The sequence below is a fragment of the Ahaetulla prasina genome, chromosome 2 (assembly GCF_028640845.1).
Source record: "Ahaetulla prasina isolate Xishuangbanna chromosome 2, ASM2864084v1, whole genome shotgun sequence".
Lineage (NCBI taxonomy): Eukaryota > Metazoa > Chordata > Lepidosauria > Squamata > Colubridae > Ahaetulla > Ahaetulla prasina.
In genome coordinates, this window is record NC_080540.1 from 56142594 (window position 1) to 56157461 (window position 14868).

Sequence of the window (14868 nt, forward strand, 5' to 3'; positions counted from 1 at the left end):
GACTGGAGCGGGTCTAGATAGACGGCTTCATCCAGGTATTGGGGTAGCTGTCGCGCCACAGCACTCTCTACAACCTTCGCAACAAAGCGAAGGTTGGAGACTGGACGATAATTACCCAAAATAGCTGGGTCCAGGGAGGGCTTCTTGAGGAGGGGTCTCACCACCGCCTCTTTCAAGGCGGCAGGGAAAACCCCTTCCAACAAAGAAGCGTTGATAATCTCCTGGAGCCAGCCTCGTGTCACCTCCTGAGTGGCCAGTACCAGCCAGGAAGGACACGGGTCCAGTAAACATGTAGTGGCGTGAAGCCTCCCCAACAACCTGTCCACGTCCTCGGGAGCCACAGGGTCAAACTCATCCCAAATGGACTCAACAAGACGTGTCTCCTCTCCCTCGCCTGGATCATCCCAATTTCGGTCCAGACCATCCCGGAGCTGAGCGATTTTATCGTATAGATAACCACTAAACTCCTCAACGTCCCTGCAACGGGTCATCCTGCACCTCCTGATGAAGGAGGAGGCGGGTCACCAAACAGGGCGGCGGGCGGTTATCTGCCGGCGCAATGAGGGTGGAGGTATATGAGCGCCTCGCCTCCCTCATTGCCACTAGGTAGGTCCTAGAATAGGACCTAACTAGTGTCGATCAACCGGGCGGCTGGACCTCCAAGTGCTCTCTAGACGTCTTCTCCGGCGTTTCATTTCCCTCAGCCCCTCGGAGAACCAAAGGGCCAAACGAGATCTGCGCCGGGTCAGAGGTCGCAAAGGCACGACACGGTCCAAGGCCCCAGCCGCGGCCCGCTCCCAGGCCGCAACTAGTTCCTCAGTCGTGCCGTGGGCCAGATCCTCAGGGAATGGCCCAAGCTCCGTCAGGAACCTCTCAGGGTCCATCAGGCGCCTGGGACGGAACCACCGTATAGGTTCCGTCTCCCTGCGATGGTGGATGGCGGTTCGGAAGTCTAGTCGAAGGAGGAAATGATCGGACCATGACATCGGTTCGGTTACTAAATCATCTAATTCCAAATCATTTAACCACTGTCCAGAGATATAAATCAGGTCCAGTATGCCTCCCCCCATGTGCGTGGGGCCATCATTTACCCGAATCAGGTCCAAGGCCGTCATGGAAGCCTGGAACTCCCGAGCTGCAGTCGATAACAAGCCAGCCGATGGCAAGTTGAAATCCCCCATGACTATAAGTCTGGGGGTCTCAACCGCCACGGAGGCAAGCACCTCCAACAGCTCGGGCAGGGCTGTGGTCACGCAGCAAGGAGCCAGGTACGCGATCAACAAGCCCAACTGATTCCTATGGCCCCACCTCACATAGAGGGATTCACAACCGGCAATCTGAGGAACAGTGGCCTCCCTCGGCTCTAGATCTTCCTTAATGACAACCGCCACCCCCCCACCCCTACCTTGGGCCCTCGGCTGATGAAATGCTCGAAACCTGGAGGGCACAGCTCAACGAGGGGAACCCCCCCTCCGGACCCAACCAGGTCTCCGTAATGCCCATAAGGTCCGGACTCCCCTGAATAAGATCACAAATCAGGGGGGCTTTATTAGCCACGGACCGGGCATTACATAACATCAACCGAAGATCCAGGCTCTGAGGATCATGGCCGCCTGAGGAACGGGTAGGGACTGAGGGGCCGGAGCACGTGATCGCCGTCAGACATCGAGCACGTGCTCCCAACACTCGATACGCCCCCCCCCTCCGCCATATCTGCCTCTCAGATATGCTGCCTCCAAGTCCTTGTGAAGGGACACACACACACACACACACCCCGCAACACAACAGACTCACACACAATGTAAAAGCAGTTGCACTTCACCCAAAATGGCCCCTGCAACAAGCAGGAATCTCACACAGCCACAAAAAGCTCAAAAACCAACTTTCACACTTTACACACACAACACAACACAACTGACTCACACACACACAAAATGCCACATACAGGAACCTCACACTTTCACACTTTACACACACACAACACAACTGACACACACACTAACACACATAATGCCACATACAGCTTTATGAGATTCTGTATGTTTGTGTAGTTAGAGTGAAACACTGCAGAAACACACCAAATCTCAGAAAGCTGCACAAATATTTTATTATTTTATTTTATTTATATTTTTTAGATCAGGGGTCTCCAACCTTAGTAACTTTAAGGTTTGTGGACTTCAACTCCCAGAGTTCCTCAGCCAGCAAAGACACTGAGATAATGGATTTCAGGCAGGCAGATTCAGTTGCAGCTGATGCAACTGATTGCAGAAGCCAAAGGAAAGCGAGCGGAAAAGGAGCTTACTTAATTATGTAAGTGGGGAGGGGGGATTGGGTGGGCCAGAGGAAAAAAAGATTTTAAAAGGCTCCTCTGAGGATCCCAGCTGAAGTTGCCTAATAGCAGCCCAGAACCTTTTAACTCAGCTGGGATCGCCAGATGAGCCTTTTAAAACCTTTTGTTTTTACAACCAGCTGAAGAGGTTGTTAAAAAACAAAACTTTTAAAGGGTTCTGATGATCCCTGCTCAGCCACATGATCATCAGAGGTTTTTTTTTTACTTTTAAAAGCCTTTTTTTATCTGAAGAAAAGATGCTTTTAAAAGTAAAAAAACCCAAACCTCTGATGATCGGGGAACCGGTTCAGGGGCGTGGCCAGCCAGCCATTACTACTGGTTCGCCGAACACCAGCAGATTTTTACTACTGGCTCTCCAGAACCGGAGCAAACCGGGAGCAACCCACCACTGGACCTGGGAGGCAGAGAATAGATGGGGTGGGGCCAGTCAGAATTTTTACTACTGCTTCTCCGAACTACTCAAAATTTCTGCTACCGGTTCTCCAGAACTAGTCAGAACCTACTGAAATGCACCTCTGCACTGGTTCTGTGGGCATGGCTTGGTGGGCATGGCAGGAGAAGGATATTGCAAAATCTCCATTCCCACCTCACTTTGGCACCAGCCAGAGGTGGTATTTGCTGGTTCTCTGAACTACTCAAAATTGTTACAACCTGCTGATTTTCATCCCTGTAAGATGCCCATAGTAACCCAGATTCTTTTTAGAGTTGGGAAGACTCCAAAAACATTGAGTAAACAAACATACCAGAAGGAATGGATAGTATAATACATGTGGAAATAGAATAACTAGCTCAAATATCAACTACATTTTAATCACGGAATCAGGAAAGCTTGCGGGTGATTGACCGACTGGTTCTCCGGAAATGCCCTGAGCTCTGGTTTGAAGGGCTATCTAGATTGCAGCTGAAACCCTCTTAAGCACTGTGCTGGCTTTAGAGGTCTGTCACTGCCCAGCAGGTCACACAAAGCTCTCAGTTAATTAAAACAAAGAAACCTTCAAGTAAGCAGTTCAGGCTCTCTCATTATTCTCAATATCAGTTCTTCCCAGGCTGTAAAATGGAACCTGTTTTTTGTCATGTCCTGACCTTCCCATCTGAGTAGGAGTGGGGTGGCCAAATCATAATTTTGAGTCAGTTTTGTGGAAAGTCATGGATGGCCTATTGCTGAAGATAGTAGTACTCAGAAAAACCAGAGTGCTAATAATCAACATTTGTTGGTCCAGGCACTGGCTTTCTGACCAATTTGCTTCTCTGGGCTTTTAACTACAGTAATTTTGAAGAGTGAAACAAAGCAGCAGTGTCCTTAGCACAGAGGAGTCAAACGTGTGGTATCACAGCGGTGTCATATGACATATTGTGACTTTTTCCCCCCTTTGTTAAACCAGGCATGGGTGTGGCCAATGCATGATGCATCCGGCCCATGGGCCGGGAATTTGACACCCCTGTGAAATCACAATGACTTCAAAATGATGACACACATGCAGTGATTTCATACAAATGCGACATGTTTCCTGCTTCCTGATGCAACTCCATTTGACACAGTATTGTCACATCCATTTTATCATTTCTTCCCTCTTGCCTCTGCCTTGGTCACCATGAACCAACCCCGTCATCCTGTGCTCTGTGGATAAAGAATGGAGTGTAAGTAAGTCTAAAATAATCCAGATGATAGGCACTTTGTAACGTTGCTTCGGGTAAGGGCCAGAGGTGGCATTCAGCTGGCTCAGACTAGTTCACCCGAACCGGTAGCAGAAATCACGCTCTATGCCATCCCATTTAGGCACGTTTTTGAGGTGCACGGAAGGCACGTCCGCAAGCAAAGCGCATGTATGGAAGGCAGGCATGCATGCGAACCGGGCGCATGCATGCATGAAATGAGCGTGTGCGCACACGGGGAGCCAGTAGTAACATAATGTGAAATCCACTGCTGGTAAGGGCTTAGAATGGATAGAGAAGGGATTCTATTACTGATCTCTATGCATTTGGCTGGAAAGTCTGAAATGGAACTCCACTTGAATGCAAATATAGCTCTCTCTTTAATCTGTCCTTCTAATATTTATTTTTGTTTTATAATATAATGACAGAGTTGGAAGGGATCTTGGAGGTCTTCTGGTTCAACTCCCTGCTCAGGCAGGAAACCCTACTCCACTTCAGACAAATAGTTACCCACTCTCTTCTTAAAAACTTCCAGTGTTGTTGTGTCTCGCTCGCTTTCCCCGCAGCCGGGCCCCTCTTATCTCCTTCCGAACGCTGAGGAATGTCCTGGCATGCCTCCAGGCCCCAGCCCTGGCACCATGCCCAGACAGGCCGAACAAGATGAAGGGCCTGAAGTGCCTCCAGCCCCCAGCCCTGGCTCCATGCCCAGGCAAACGGAGCAACTAGACCCCTCCCCCACAGTATGTGAGCCTGAGGAAAGTCAATTACCAACAGCTAGAGCCTGGAGAGATCCTCGCTTCAGGAGAATTGATAGGCGGCGTCAGCAGAAGGAAGGGAGGGGCAGGCCTGGATAAGTGCTGAGTCATGGAGCCACACCCCATGGCCTACAAAGGATCTGCTTTCTGGCGTTCTCTGAGTCAGGCAAAGTCTACCTTGAATTGCTGAAGTCACTTCCTTGTCTCCTGCCTGCCTTGAGAACTTTGCTAGGACTTTGGCAGAGCTGCAGAGGCACGCCTGATACGGACTTCCCCGACCCGGCCGTCAGCGGTGGAGTGGGACATGACAAGTGTTTTTATTTTTTATATTTCTGAATCTCCCATCTTCCTCATAGAGGACTGCTCTGTGTCTCTGGAATATTTTTCCAGCCTTGCAAGGAGAATTATGCTACTTTAGAAAATATGATTAAGGAATGATATCATTTGCTTTTTATGAATGCTTCCCCACAAAAAGGGGAAAAGGCAAAAGCAAATGACTTTTTATTCATTTGGTATCGGTTTAATAACTGTAAAGTTATCAGAGCAGAACAAGGATAGCTGCCTTTGGACTGAATGTAGTCTAGCTGTTTTACATAATGTTGCTTCATCAGGAAGACTGACATTTCATTTTTGTTTGTCCTGATCTTGTCACATTTTTGAATTGCAGGGGGTGGCGGGGGAGGGAACCTCATGGCTAATGAAAGGGTTGTAAGACATTTCCTTTGAAAGTCGGATGAGTGTTATGGAGCCTGATGACCTCAAGTTCTCAGATCAAAGTACAAAGCTCAAAGGGAAGCCCTACTGTGGCTCTGGAGATTACATATGCATCTGGAATAGAAAATATGTTAATAAGACGCCACTTGATTGATGACAGAGAATAATGCCTCTGTTTTCAGGAAACTACGAGCTCATTGATTTGGGCTACTCTGCTCCGGTGTTGTGGTTGCTGGCATAAAGTGAAGGTGTTTTATATCTCAATATATTCTCACGAAATGGATTTATGGCCTTTTCTCTCCACCTCCTAGAATCAACCCATCAAACACAATTTACAACACTTCTTTTGGCTGATATTTAGGCTGAAATTTTCAGCTCCTTCTCTGGCACTTTGGGGATTAATTTAGCAGCGCCAAGCCTCCTTTGGAGCTTAATTCCCTGCTTGTAAAGAGAAATGATTTTCATGTCAGCTGCACTGAAATCTTCCAGAATGTCGGTTATATGGAGGCTCAGAAGAGCTGCTTAGAAGTACATGTAAACATTTTTTTTCTTAGCTTTCACTCTCTGCAGAAGCCTCAATTATGCAAACAGATTGGGAGACTTGAAAGTAAAAGTGTGTGTGTGTGTGTGTGTGTGTGTGTGTGTAGTTTGCAATGTAAATCATTTGCCGTAAGGGACGTGGCCTCCTTTCAATATTCAGGAAAGAAGGCTGTGTACAGTTTTTTTTTAAAAAAAAAACCCTAAACATTATTAAAAAATGATGGTTAGTGTATGTTGAAAGGTATGTTATATTGCTATCTTAAATTGCTTTACTTTAAATTCAGCTTCATAGATTTGAATCCAGGTCAATCTGGGTGGGATCAGATTAAAACTAAAATGAACCTGATAAAAACTATATTTATAGATTTTGCTATGAACCAAACGCACATGAAGCTCCATGGAAACCGTTACGATAGCTGAAGTCCTACATACTGTAAATTAATTTATTTCCATTACTTAAACAATTTATTTGGCAACTTCTGCAGTTCTGTACAGCTAATGGTAGATTAAATGCATAGCAACAAAATCCAAGCCAGCACCAACATCACAAGGACATTAACACAATGCAGCTGGGTCTCTGCCAAAACTTTCATCCTACAACCATGTGATCAGACTCATTCAACATCCCAGCCTGCAAGGTTTCTAGGCTTCTTCAGCTGAAATCAACACAATCCTGAGATTTGAAGTGATCTTGTAAATATAGACATTTTCACAGCCTTACCAGGCTGTAACAGATTCACAGGGTGGGAGTGAAATAGGAATGCCATTCATCACCTCTCAGGCTCTCGTGACAGGCCTCCTACCTGCTCCCTTTTCACCTTTCTGATTTCATTGGCAATGTGCAAAAAGAAGATTCTTGGGAATGGATTTCTCATCTACCCTTAACGTGGCAAAAGCTGTCTGTCTGTCTGACTGACTGTCTGTCTGTCTGTCTATCTATCCATCTATCTTTATCTATATAGCATATCTCTCTCTCTCTCTCTCTCTCTCTCTCTCTCTCTCTCTCTCTCTATATATATATATATATATATATATATATATATATATATATATATATATATATATATATATATATATATATATATATATAATCTATCATCTATTTAGCTATATCTAGCTATCTAGCTATCATCTATCTATCTTTCTTTCTCTCTCTCTCTCTCTCTCTGTGTCTGTCTATCCAGTGGTAGGATTCAGCCAGTTCGCACCACTTCAGTAGAACCGGTTGTTAACTTTCTGAGCAGTTTGGCAAACTGGTTGTTGGAAAAAATCATTATGGCAGAGAACTGGTTGTTAAATTACTTGTATCCCACCACTGTATCTATCTATCTATCTATCTATCTATCTATCTATCTATCTATCTATCTATCTATCTATCTATCTATCTATCTATCTATCTTTATCTCTCTCCTATCTATCTATCTATCTATCTATCTATCTATCTATCTATCTATCTATCTATCTATCTATCTATCTATCAATCACGTTTTTATTCCTTTACATAATATTAAAGAGAATGATATTTCAATTCCCTTCGATGCTTCCACCACTGGTATGATTCTTAGGAAATTGTGAATATACAGTTTGAGAAGTCTGGGTCAGGTATGGGGGGTGGGGAAGGGTTAGGGTGAAACAGACAGGAAGACAATAGCCTTCCACTTCTTTCCCTTGCTATAGTCCTTCAGTTCTGTTCTCTCAACTCAAAATCTGCCCATTCATTTAAAATTTCTGTCTCCTTGTATGGTTTTATTCTTCTTTGCAACGTCCTAAGTGCAATAGAATTTGCAAAGTGTCTTTATTTTATTTTTTCCCCTCTTCAGTTTAGGTATCCTGATGCTTTTGACAACTGTTGATTGTGTCTCAATTTTCACTTCACAGTGGAGTTTCTCCTTAAGCATAGAGGGGTTTTATGCAGTGTTTGTTATGCTATAAACGTCTTTGCAAAGAGCTTTCAGCAAAGTCTTTCCATCTTCCTTTCACATAATTTATTTAGTTAACTTTCTTTCACGGTTACTCTTCAATAATCCTACCACAGTTGTACATTATTTTCTATGACTTCTCTGTTTTCTTAAAAACATCTTGTTTTCTTTTTTCTTGTCATTTTCTTCCATACGGTATGTTGACATCTTCAGTGGAAGCATGTTTCTTTTGTCTTTTTTTTTTTTTTTGCTTGATGTTGAAAAGCTACATTTGGTTGTCATATGTATTTATTGCCCAGGACTTTCATCTTCTATCTTTCTTTAACTGTCATATTTCCTGGTTCTGAAAACCACTTGGATCTTTTTCTCTATGAACACTTGGAAATATTTTTTTTTCATTTCAGTTTTCACACTGACTCTTATTTACTCCCAGAGCTCCTCAGTTCCTCTTTTATATAAATGAACTGTTACCAAATCAATTCTTTCCATTTGGAATGCTTGTCTCTTTGTTCAACTTTTCCCAGTATGCATTTGTATTTAATTCTTTCACTTTCTCAGTTTCAACCACATAACTGACACCAATAATTTGATTCTGCTTCACAAACTGGACCAAGAAGTATCTTATCTGACTGGATTGCATTTCTTCATCTTCCATTTTTTTTTTACATTGTCTAGACCAGTGTTGGCGAACCTTTTCGGCACTGAGTACCGAAACGGGAGTTTGTGCATGGGTGCGTGCATGTGCGCCAGAAACCTGTGCATGCTGAGCGACAGCCCTTCTGGTTTTTTGGCACACATGTGGCCGCATGCAGTGGTGGGATTTATTTATTTATTTATTTATTTAATCGTATTTATATACGATTAAATAAATAAACAATTTATTTAAATTAAATAAAAAATAAATAAACAATTTAACAACCGGTTCTCTGCCTTAATGATTTCCTCCAACAACCAGTTTGTCAAACTGCTCAGAAAGCTAACAACCGGTTCTCCCGAAGTGGTGAGAACTGGCTGAATCCCACCACTGGCCGCATGTGTATGCTGGGAACCAGAAGACCAGCAGTCTGCTGCGCACACATGCATCAGGAAGATGATCTTCCATTTTCCAGTGCGCGCATGCACACTGGCCTATTGGAATTTACATGAGCACATGAGCATGTGCGCCAGAAACCAGAAAACCAGGTGGCTGGTGTGCATGCGCGTGCTGCAAATGGAAGAGCAGATGCCCGGCGTGAGCATACGCACTCCAGTTGCTGCTGCTCTCCAGTTTTTGGTGCTCCCACGCACGTGAAGACTAACTAATCGGTGCGTCGGAATCCGGAAGAGCAATGGGTGACGGCTCGCGTGCCTGAAGAGATGGCTCTGCGTGCCACTGCCAGCATGCGTGACATAGGTTCGCCATCACGGGTCTATAGGATTCAAATATTGTGCCAGTAATATCCATAAATAGAATCTGAGTTTCTGTTTTTTGAAGCAGGTGTGAGGAATGAACAAGGCATTCATTACAAGCTTTCCTTGTACATTTATCCATAAAGGGATATCATCCGTCATTGTCTCGTTCTCTGCATAATGAACCATCTCTTAAGGATTCCCATTATTGTCATACATCCCCAAACTTCAATTCCACGTTCTCACAAAATATTCAATAATTCAAGCTTCATTAGTATACAGATTTTCTTAAAATCAGTCGAGGCACGGAAAACTCTCATTCTCACATAATACTTTTTTTCAAGGACCTGCAGAAGACAGGGAAGTGGTCTATACATTCCACCCAGCTGCACTTCTCAAATTTCCTCTTTTCCCTTTCTGTTAGAATTCTGCCAAACTTCAAGTCATCCTTAATCAACCAGCATCATCCCTGTGGTTTTTGAATTCACTTGTAAATTTTTTCTTGTGTATTAATAAACAGGAAAGGCACTCTTCCGATAATCAAGCATGCATTATTATATGGCATACATTAAAGAAGATACCCAGCTATTCCCTAAGTAAACCACACTCATAATTTAATACTTCTTCAGTTGCACCATCTTACGCATGCAGCCTTATTATTTTTCAACTTTCTCACAGCATTTATAAACTTCTTTTTCGACAATTATTTTAGGAAGTTAGATCTTTCTCTTCCATTCCAAAACTTGTCAAGGTGTGAACAAAGCAGTAAATTTGAGCAAACTTGATACAAAACTAGTATTAGACATCGAAACACTAAAAATAGACACATGAAACACAAAGAAGAAAAGTGTTACAGCATTGTTTGAAAAGACCTGCCTGCTTTAGACCACATTATGGTATGACTTCTAAGTTGCTTTGCAAAAAACATAAATTAGGAGATATGATGTTTGAAATTCTTACCAAAAAGGATTGTTTTTCTGGATAGGAAGTTGATTAATTAGCGTCTCAAGTGTTTTTAAGAGAAGATTTAAGTTATAACTATTTATTCAGTGAAGTTACTGTGAAACTAAAATCCTACGGCATCTCTGGTCCCCTCCACAATTGGATAACAGCGTTCCTGTCAAACAGACAACAAGTGGTCAAAATAGGCAATACCCTATCAAATCCTGCTCCTGTCAATAGCAGTGTCCCCCAAGGCAGCGTTCTAGGACCAACACTCTTCATATTATACATTAACGACCTCTGTGACCATATTATAAGTAATTGTGTTCTCTTCGCTGATGATGTTAAATTATTTAACACTACCAACAATACGGCTACCCTTTAAAAAGATCTTGACTTTGTGTCGGAATGGTCAAAAATATGGCAACTCCAAATCTCAACCAGCAAATGCTCTGTCTTACACATTGGAAAAAAGAATCAGAATACTAAATACAAGCTTGATGGACATTACCTTGTAGATGACCCCACTCCATTAAAGACCTTGGAGTTTTCATATCAAATGATTTAAGTGCCAAAGCCCACTACAACTACATCGCAAAAAAGGCTTTAAGAGTTGTAAACTTAATCTTACGTAGTTTCTTCTCCAGAAATATTACACTACTAACCAGAGCATACAAAACATTTGTAAGACTAATTCTTGAATACAGCTCGCCTGTCTGGAACCCACACCTCATTTCGGACATTAATACAATTGAGCGTGTCCAGAAATATTTTACAAGAGGAGTTTTCCACTCCTCTGAATACAACAAAATACCTTATGCCACCAGACTTGAAATCCTGGGCTTAGAAAATTTAGAACTACGCCCCCTTCAGCATGACCTGAGCTTAACTCATAGAATCATCTGTTACAACATCCTTCCTGTTGAAGACTACTTCAGCTTCAATCGCAACAATACACGAGCACACAATAGATTTAAGTTTAATGTGAACCGCTCCAATCTTGATTGCAGAAAATATGACTTCAGTAACAGAGTTGTTAATGCCTGGAATGTACTACCTGACTCTGTGGTCTCTTCCCAAAATCCCCAAAGCTTTAACCAAAGACTATCTACTATTCACCTCACCCCATTCCTAAGGCTTCCGGGTGGCTCCAAGGCTTCCGGGTGGCTCCACCTCTTCGCTGAGCCCTAATTAAAGGGGCTCCGCACTGAACATCGTAAAAGCCAGGAAAAGCCGGCTTTAATCTTTTTCTCTGGATGAAAGAGGAAAGATAAGAGCGCAGGAATGTTGGTAGACCTCCCCAGAGGCTTTGTTTTAATTAAGCAGAGCTTCGAAGGGTCGATGGGTCCCATAAATATTTCTGCCATCTCCGACTTCAGTGCGTGTCTGCAAAAGCAGGAAAAGAAGAAGGTGTCCATCTCTGCTAATTGTCTTATCTTTATGGATCTCTTTAAGCAGACGGAATGAGTGCAAGCGGACGATTATTGGATTGCAAGTATTTTTGATTTCCTGACTTCTACTTTCTAAAAGAGAATTTTTTTTTTTCCTTTGTTCTAATTGACTCTAAGATGGCGCCTGAACGGGAGTGAAAATGACGAATGGAATTTTAAACAGTCTGTGCAACTAAGAAGATAAGAAATGTTATGTGTGGATTTTAATGAAGTGAACTGAGCTCTTCTATACTTAAAGGGGAGAAGAGAAGTTTCTAGACTTATATTTTGTGAATTTTAAAACTGAAATGGCTACTAAACCACCTAAGACTGGGGGCAGAAGGGGTTCTGAACCAGCTTTAGAAGATCTGATTAAAGAGCAAGGGAAAGTGTCTGAAGAAAGGTTTAAGGAGATTATGGATAATAATGAGAAAATAAGAGAAGAAATAAAAGAGAATAATAAAAAAATAAGAGAAGATATCTTAATGGCTTTTCAAGGTTTGACAAAAAGACTGGAGGTGGTGGAGGAGGAGGTGCAAGAAATTGTTCAGTCAAATCAACAAATAGAAAATAGAATGGGGGGAATGCAAATTAAATTGGATAAAAATGAAGATATGATAGAAGATTTTGAGTTAAGAGATGTATGGAGACTGCGGAATCTGGAGGAAAGAGACTATACTTTTTTCTCTGATAGGCATCAATCCTTCTCACGTATTGATTTTATTTTAATTTCTAATGATTTTAATTTCTAATGATTTGCTTTTTAGGGTGAAGAAAACTAAGATATTTCCAAGATGTTTGTCTGATCATAGTCCTGTTTGGATGGAATTGCAATATGGAAAAGAGGGTAGAAGAACTTGGAGATTAAATGAAAATTTGTTTAGATATCAGGATAATGTAAATCAATGTAAAAAGCAGATGAAAGAATTTTTTGATTATAATTTGAATAATGAAACATCGATAGAAATGGTTTGGGACTGTAGTAAAGCTTTTATGAGAGGTGTATTAATATATCTTAATAATAGACAGAGAAATAAGCAACAAAGACAGCGTAGGTATTTAGAAGAGGAAATCTATAAGAAACAACAATTATTAATACATAACCCACATGATCAAAAACTTAAAGATGCAATAAAGTTACTACAGAATCAATTTAATATGATAATGGCTGATCAGGTGGCAACAAATATACAATATGCCAAACATAATACTTTTGTAACGCAAATAGACCTGGTAGGTGGTTAGCATACACTTTAAGGAAAAGACAAAACAACGTACTATAGAAAATAGAATACAAAGGTAAAGAGAGATATCAACAGGATAAAATTAAAAAGCTTTTTAGAATATTATACAAATTTATTACTTAAACATATTATATGGAATAGGGTTATTGATAAGTATTTGAAGGAATATAAGGTTAAAAATTTAACTTTAGAACAAACGGATGAATTGAATCGGCCTATAACCTCGGAAGAAATTATTTTGGTAATTAAACAATTAAAAATGGGAAAACTCCTGGTACGGATGGGCTTACAGTTAGTTATTATAGGAATTTACAGGATGAGATGTTAGGTCCACTTAAGGAATTATTTAATCAGATACAACTAGGAGGGGAATTCTCATGGAGAACCTCTTTTATTTCATTGATACCAAAGAGGAACAGGATTGTTCTAAACCTGGGAATTATAGGCCAATCTCACTTTTAAATAATGATTATAAGATTTTGTTAAAATAATAGCTAATAGATTAATGTTGATTCTGCAGCGAAGAATTCATAATGATCAATCTGGATTTATAAAAGGGAGACAGATGAGGAATAATGTTAGGCAGATTGTTAATTTACTGGAGTACTTAGAAAAGAAAATTTTTATTCCAGCAGCATTTATTTTTCTCGATGCAGAGAAAGCTTTTGATCGATTGCATTGGGATTTTTTATTTAAATTAATAGAAAAGATGCAATTTGGAGATGGTTTTTTAAGAATAATTAGGGCAATTTATGGAGAGCAAACAGCACAGATTATAATCAATGGTAGCTTAACAGAACCTTTTAAGATTGCGAAAGGAACAAGACAGGGATGTCCTTTATCACCATTATTGTTTATTTTAACTCTAGAACCATTATTGGATAAAATACGAAAAGTAAAGGAGATAGAGGGAATTAGAGTTAGACAGTATGAATATAAGTTAAGAGCTTTTGCAGATGATTTGGTGATTACTTTAACAAACCCTATAAATTCTAGTAAATCTTTGTTGGAAATAATTGATCAATATGGGAATGTCTCAGGGTTTAAGGTAAATCAGAAAAAGACAAAAGTGATAATAAAAAATATGGCCAGACAACAGAAAGAAAAACTAGAGGAAGTAACAGGATTTGAAATTGTAAAGAAGGTTAAGTATTTAGGGGTTTATATTACGTCATCAAATGTGAAATTGTATAAGAATAACTATGAGGTTTTATGGCAAAAAGTTCAGAAGGAGTTGATTGTTTGGAAAAATTGCAATTATCTTTGCTGGGAGAATTGCTGCTATTAAAATGAATGTTTTACCTAGATTTTATTCCTCTTTCAGATGATACCAATAATTAAGAAAGATAAGAATCTTGAGGAATGGCAGAAGGAATTAACAAATTTATATGGGAAGGTAAAAAGCTAGGGTTAAAATGAAAATAATTCAAGATTCTCGGAAAGGGAGGTTTAAAATGCCTAATTTTAAATTATATTATGAAGCAGCTGCTCTCTCTGCAATAGGTGAGTGGTTTAATTTAACAGAGGACAGAATTTTGAATATAGAAGGTTATGATTTGTTATATGGATGGCATGCATATTTAATTTATGACAAGAAAGTGGATAAGGCCTTTAAAAATCATGTGCTAAGAAATGCCCTTCTGTGTTTGGAAAAATACTCTTATAAACTAAATTATAAGGTTCCTATATGGGCATGTCCTAGACATACAGTAGAAAATATAAACATAGAACAGAAGCAGGAAATGATTACATATAAAGATCTTTTGTATACTGAAAGAGGTAATTTGCAGTTAAAATCTCTGCAAGTATTAAGAGAGGAAGGGAAAAATTATACTTGGTTTCAATATGAGCAATTACATGCTAGATGGAAGGGAGATCAAAAAATTGGTATAGAGCAGAACGAGGGAAATTTGGTAAAGCAAATTAGAAATC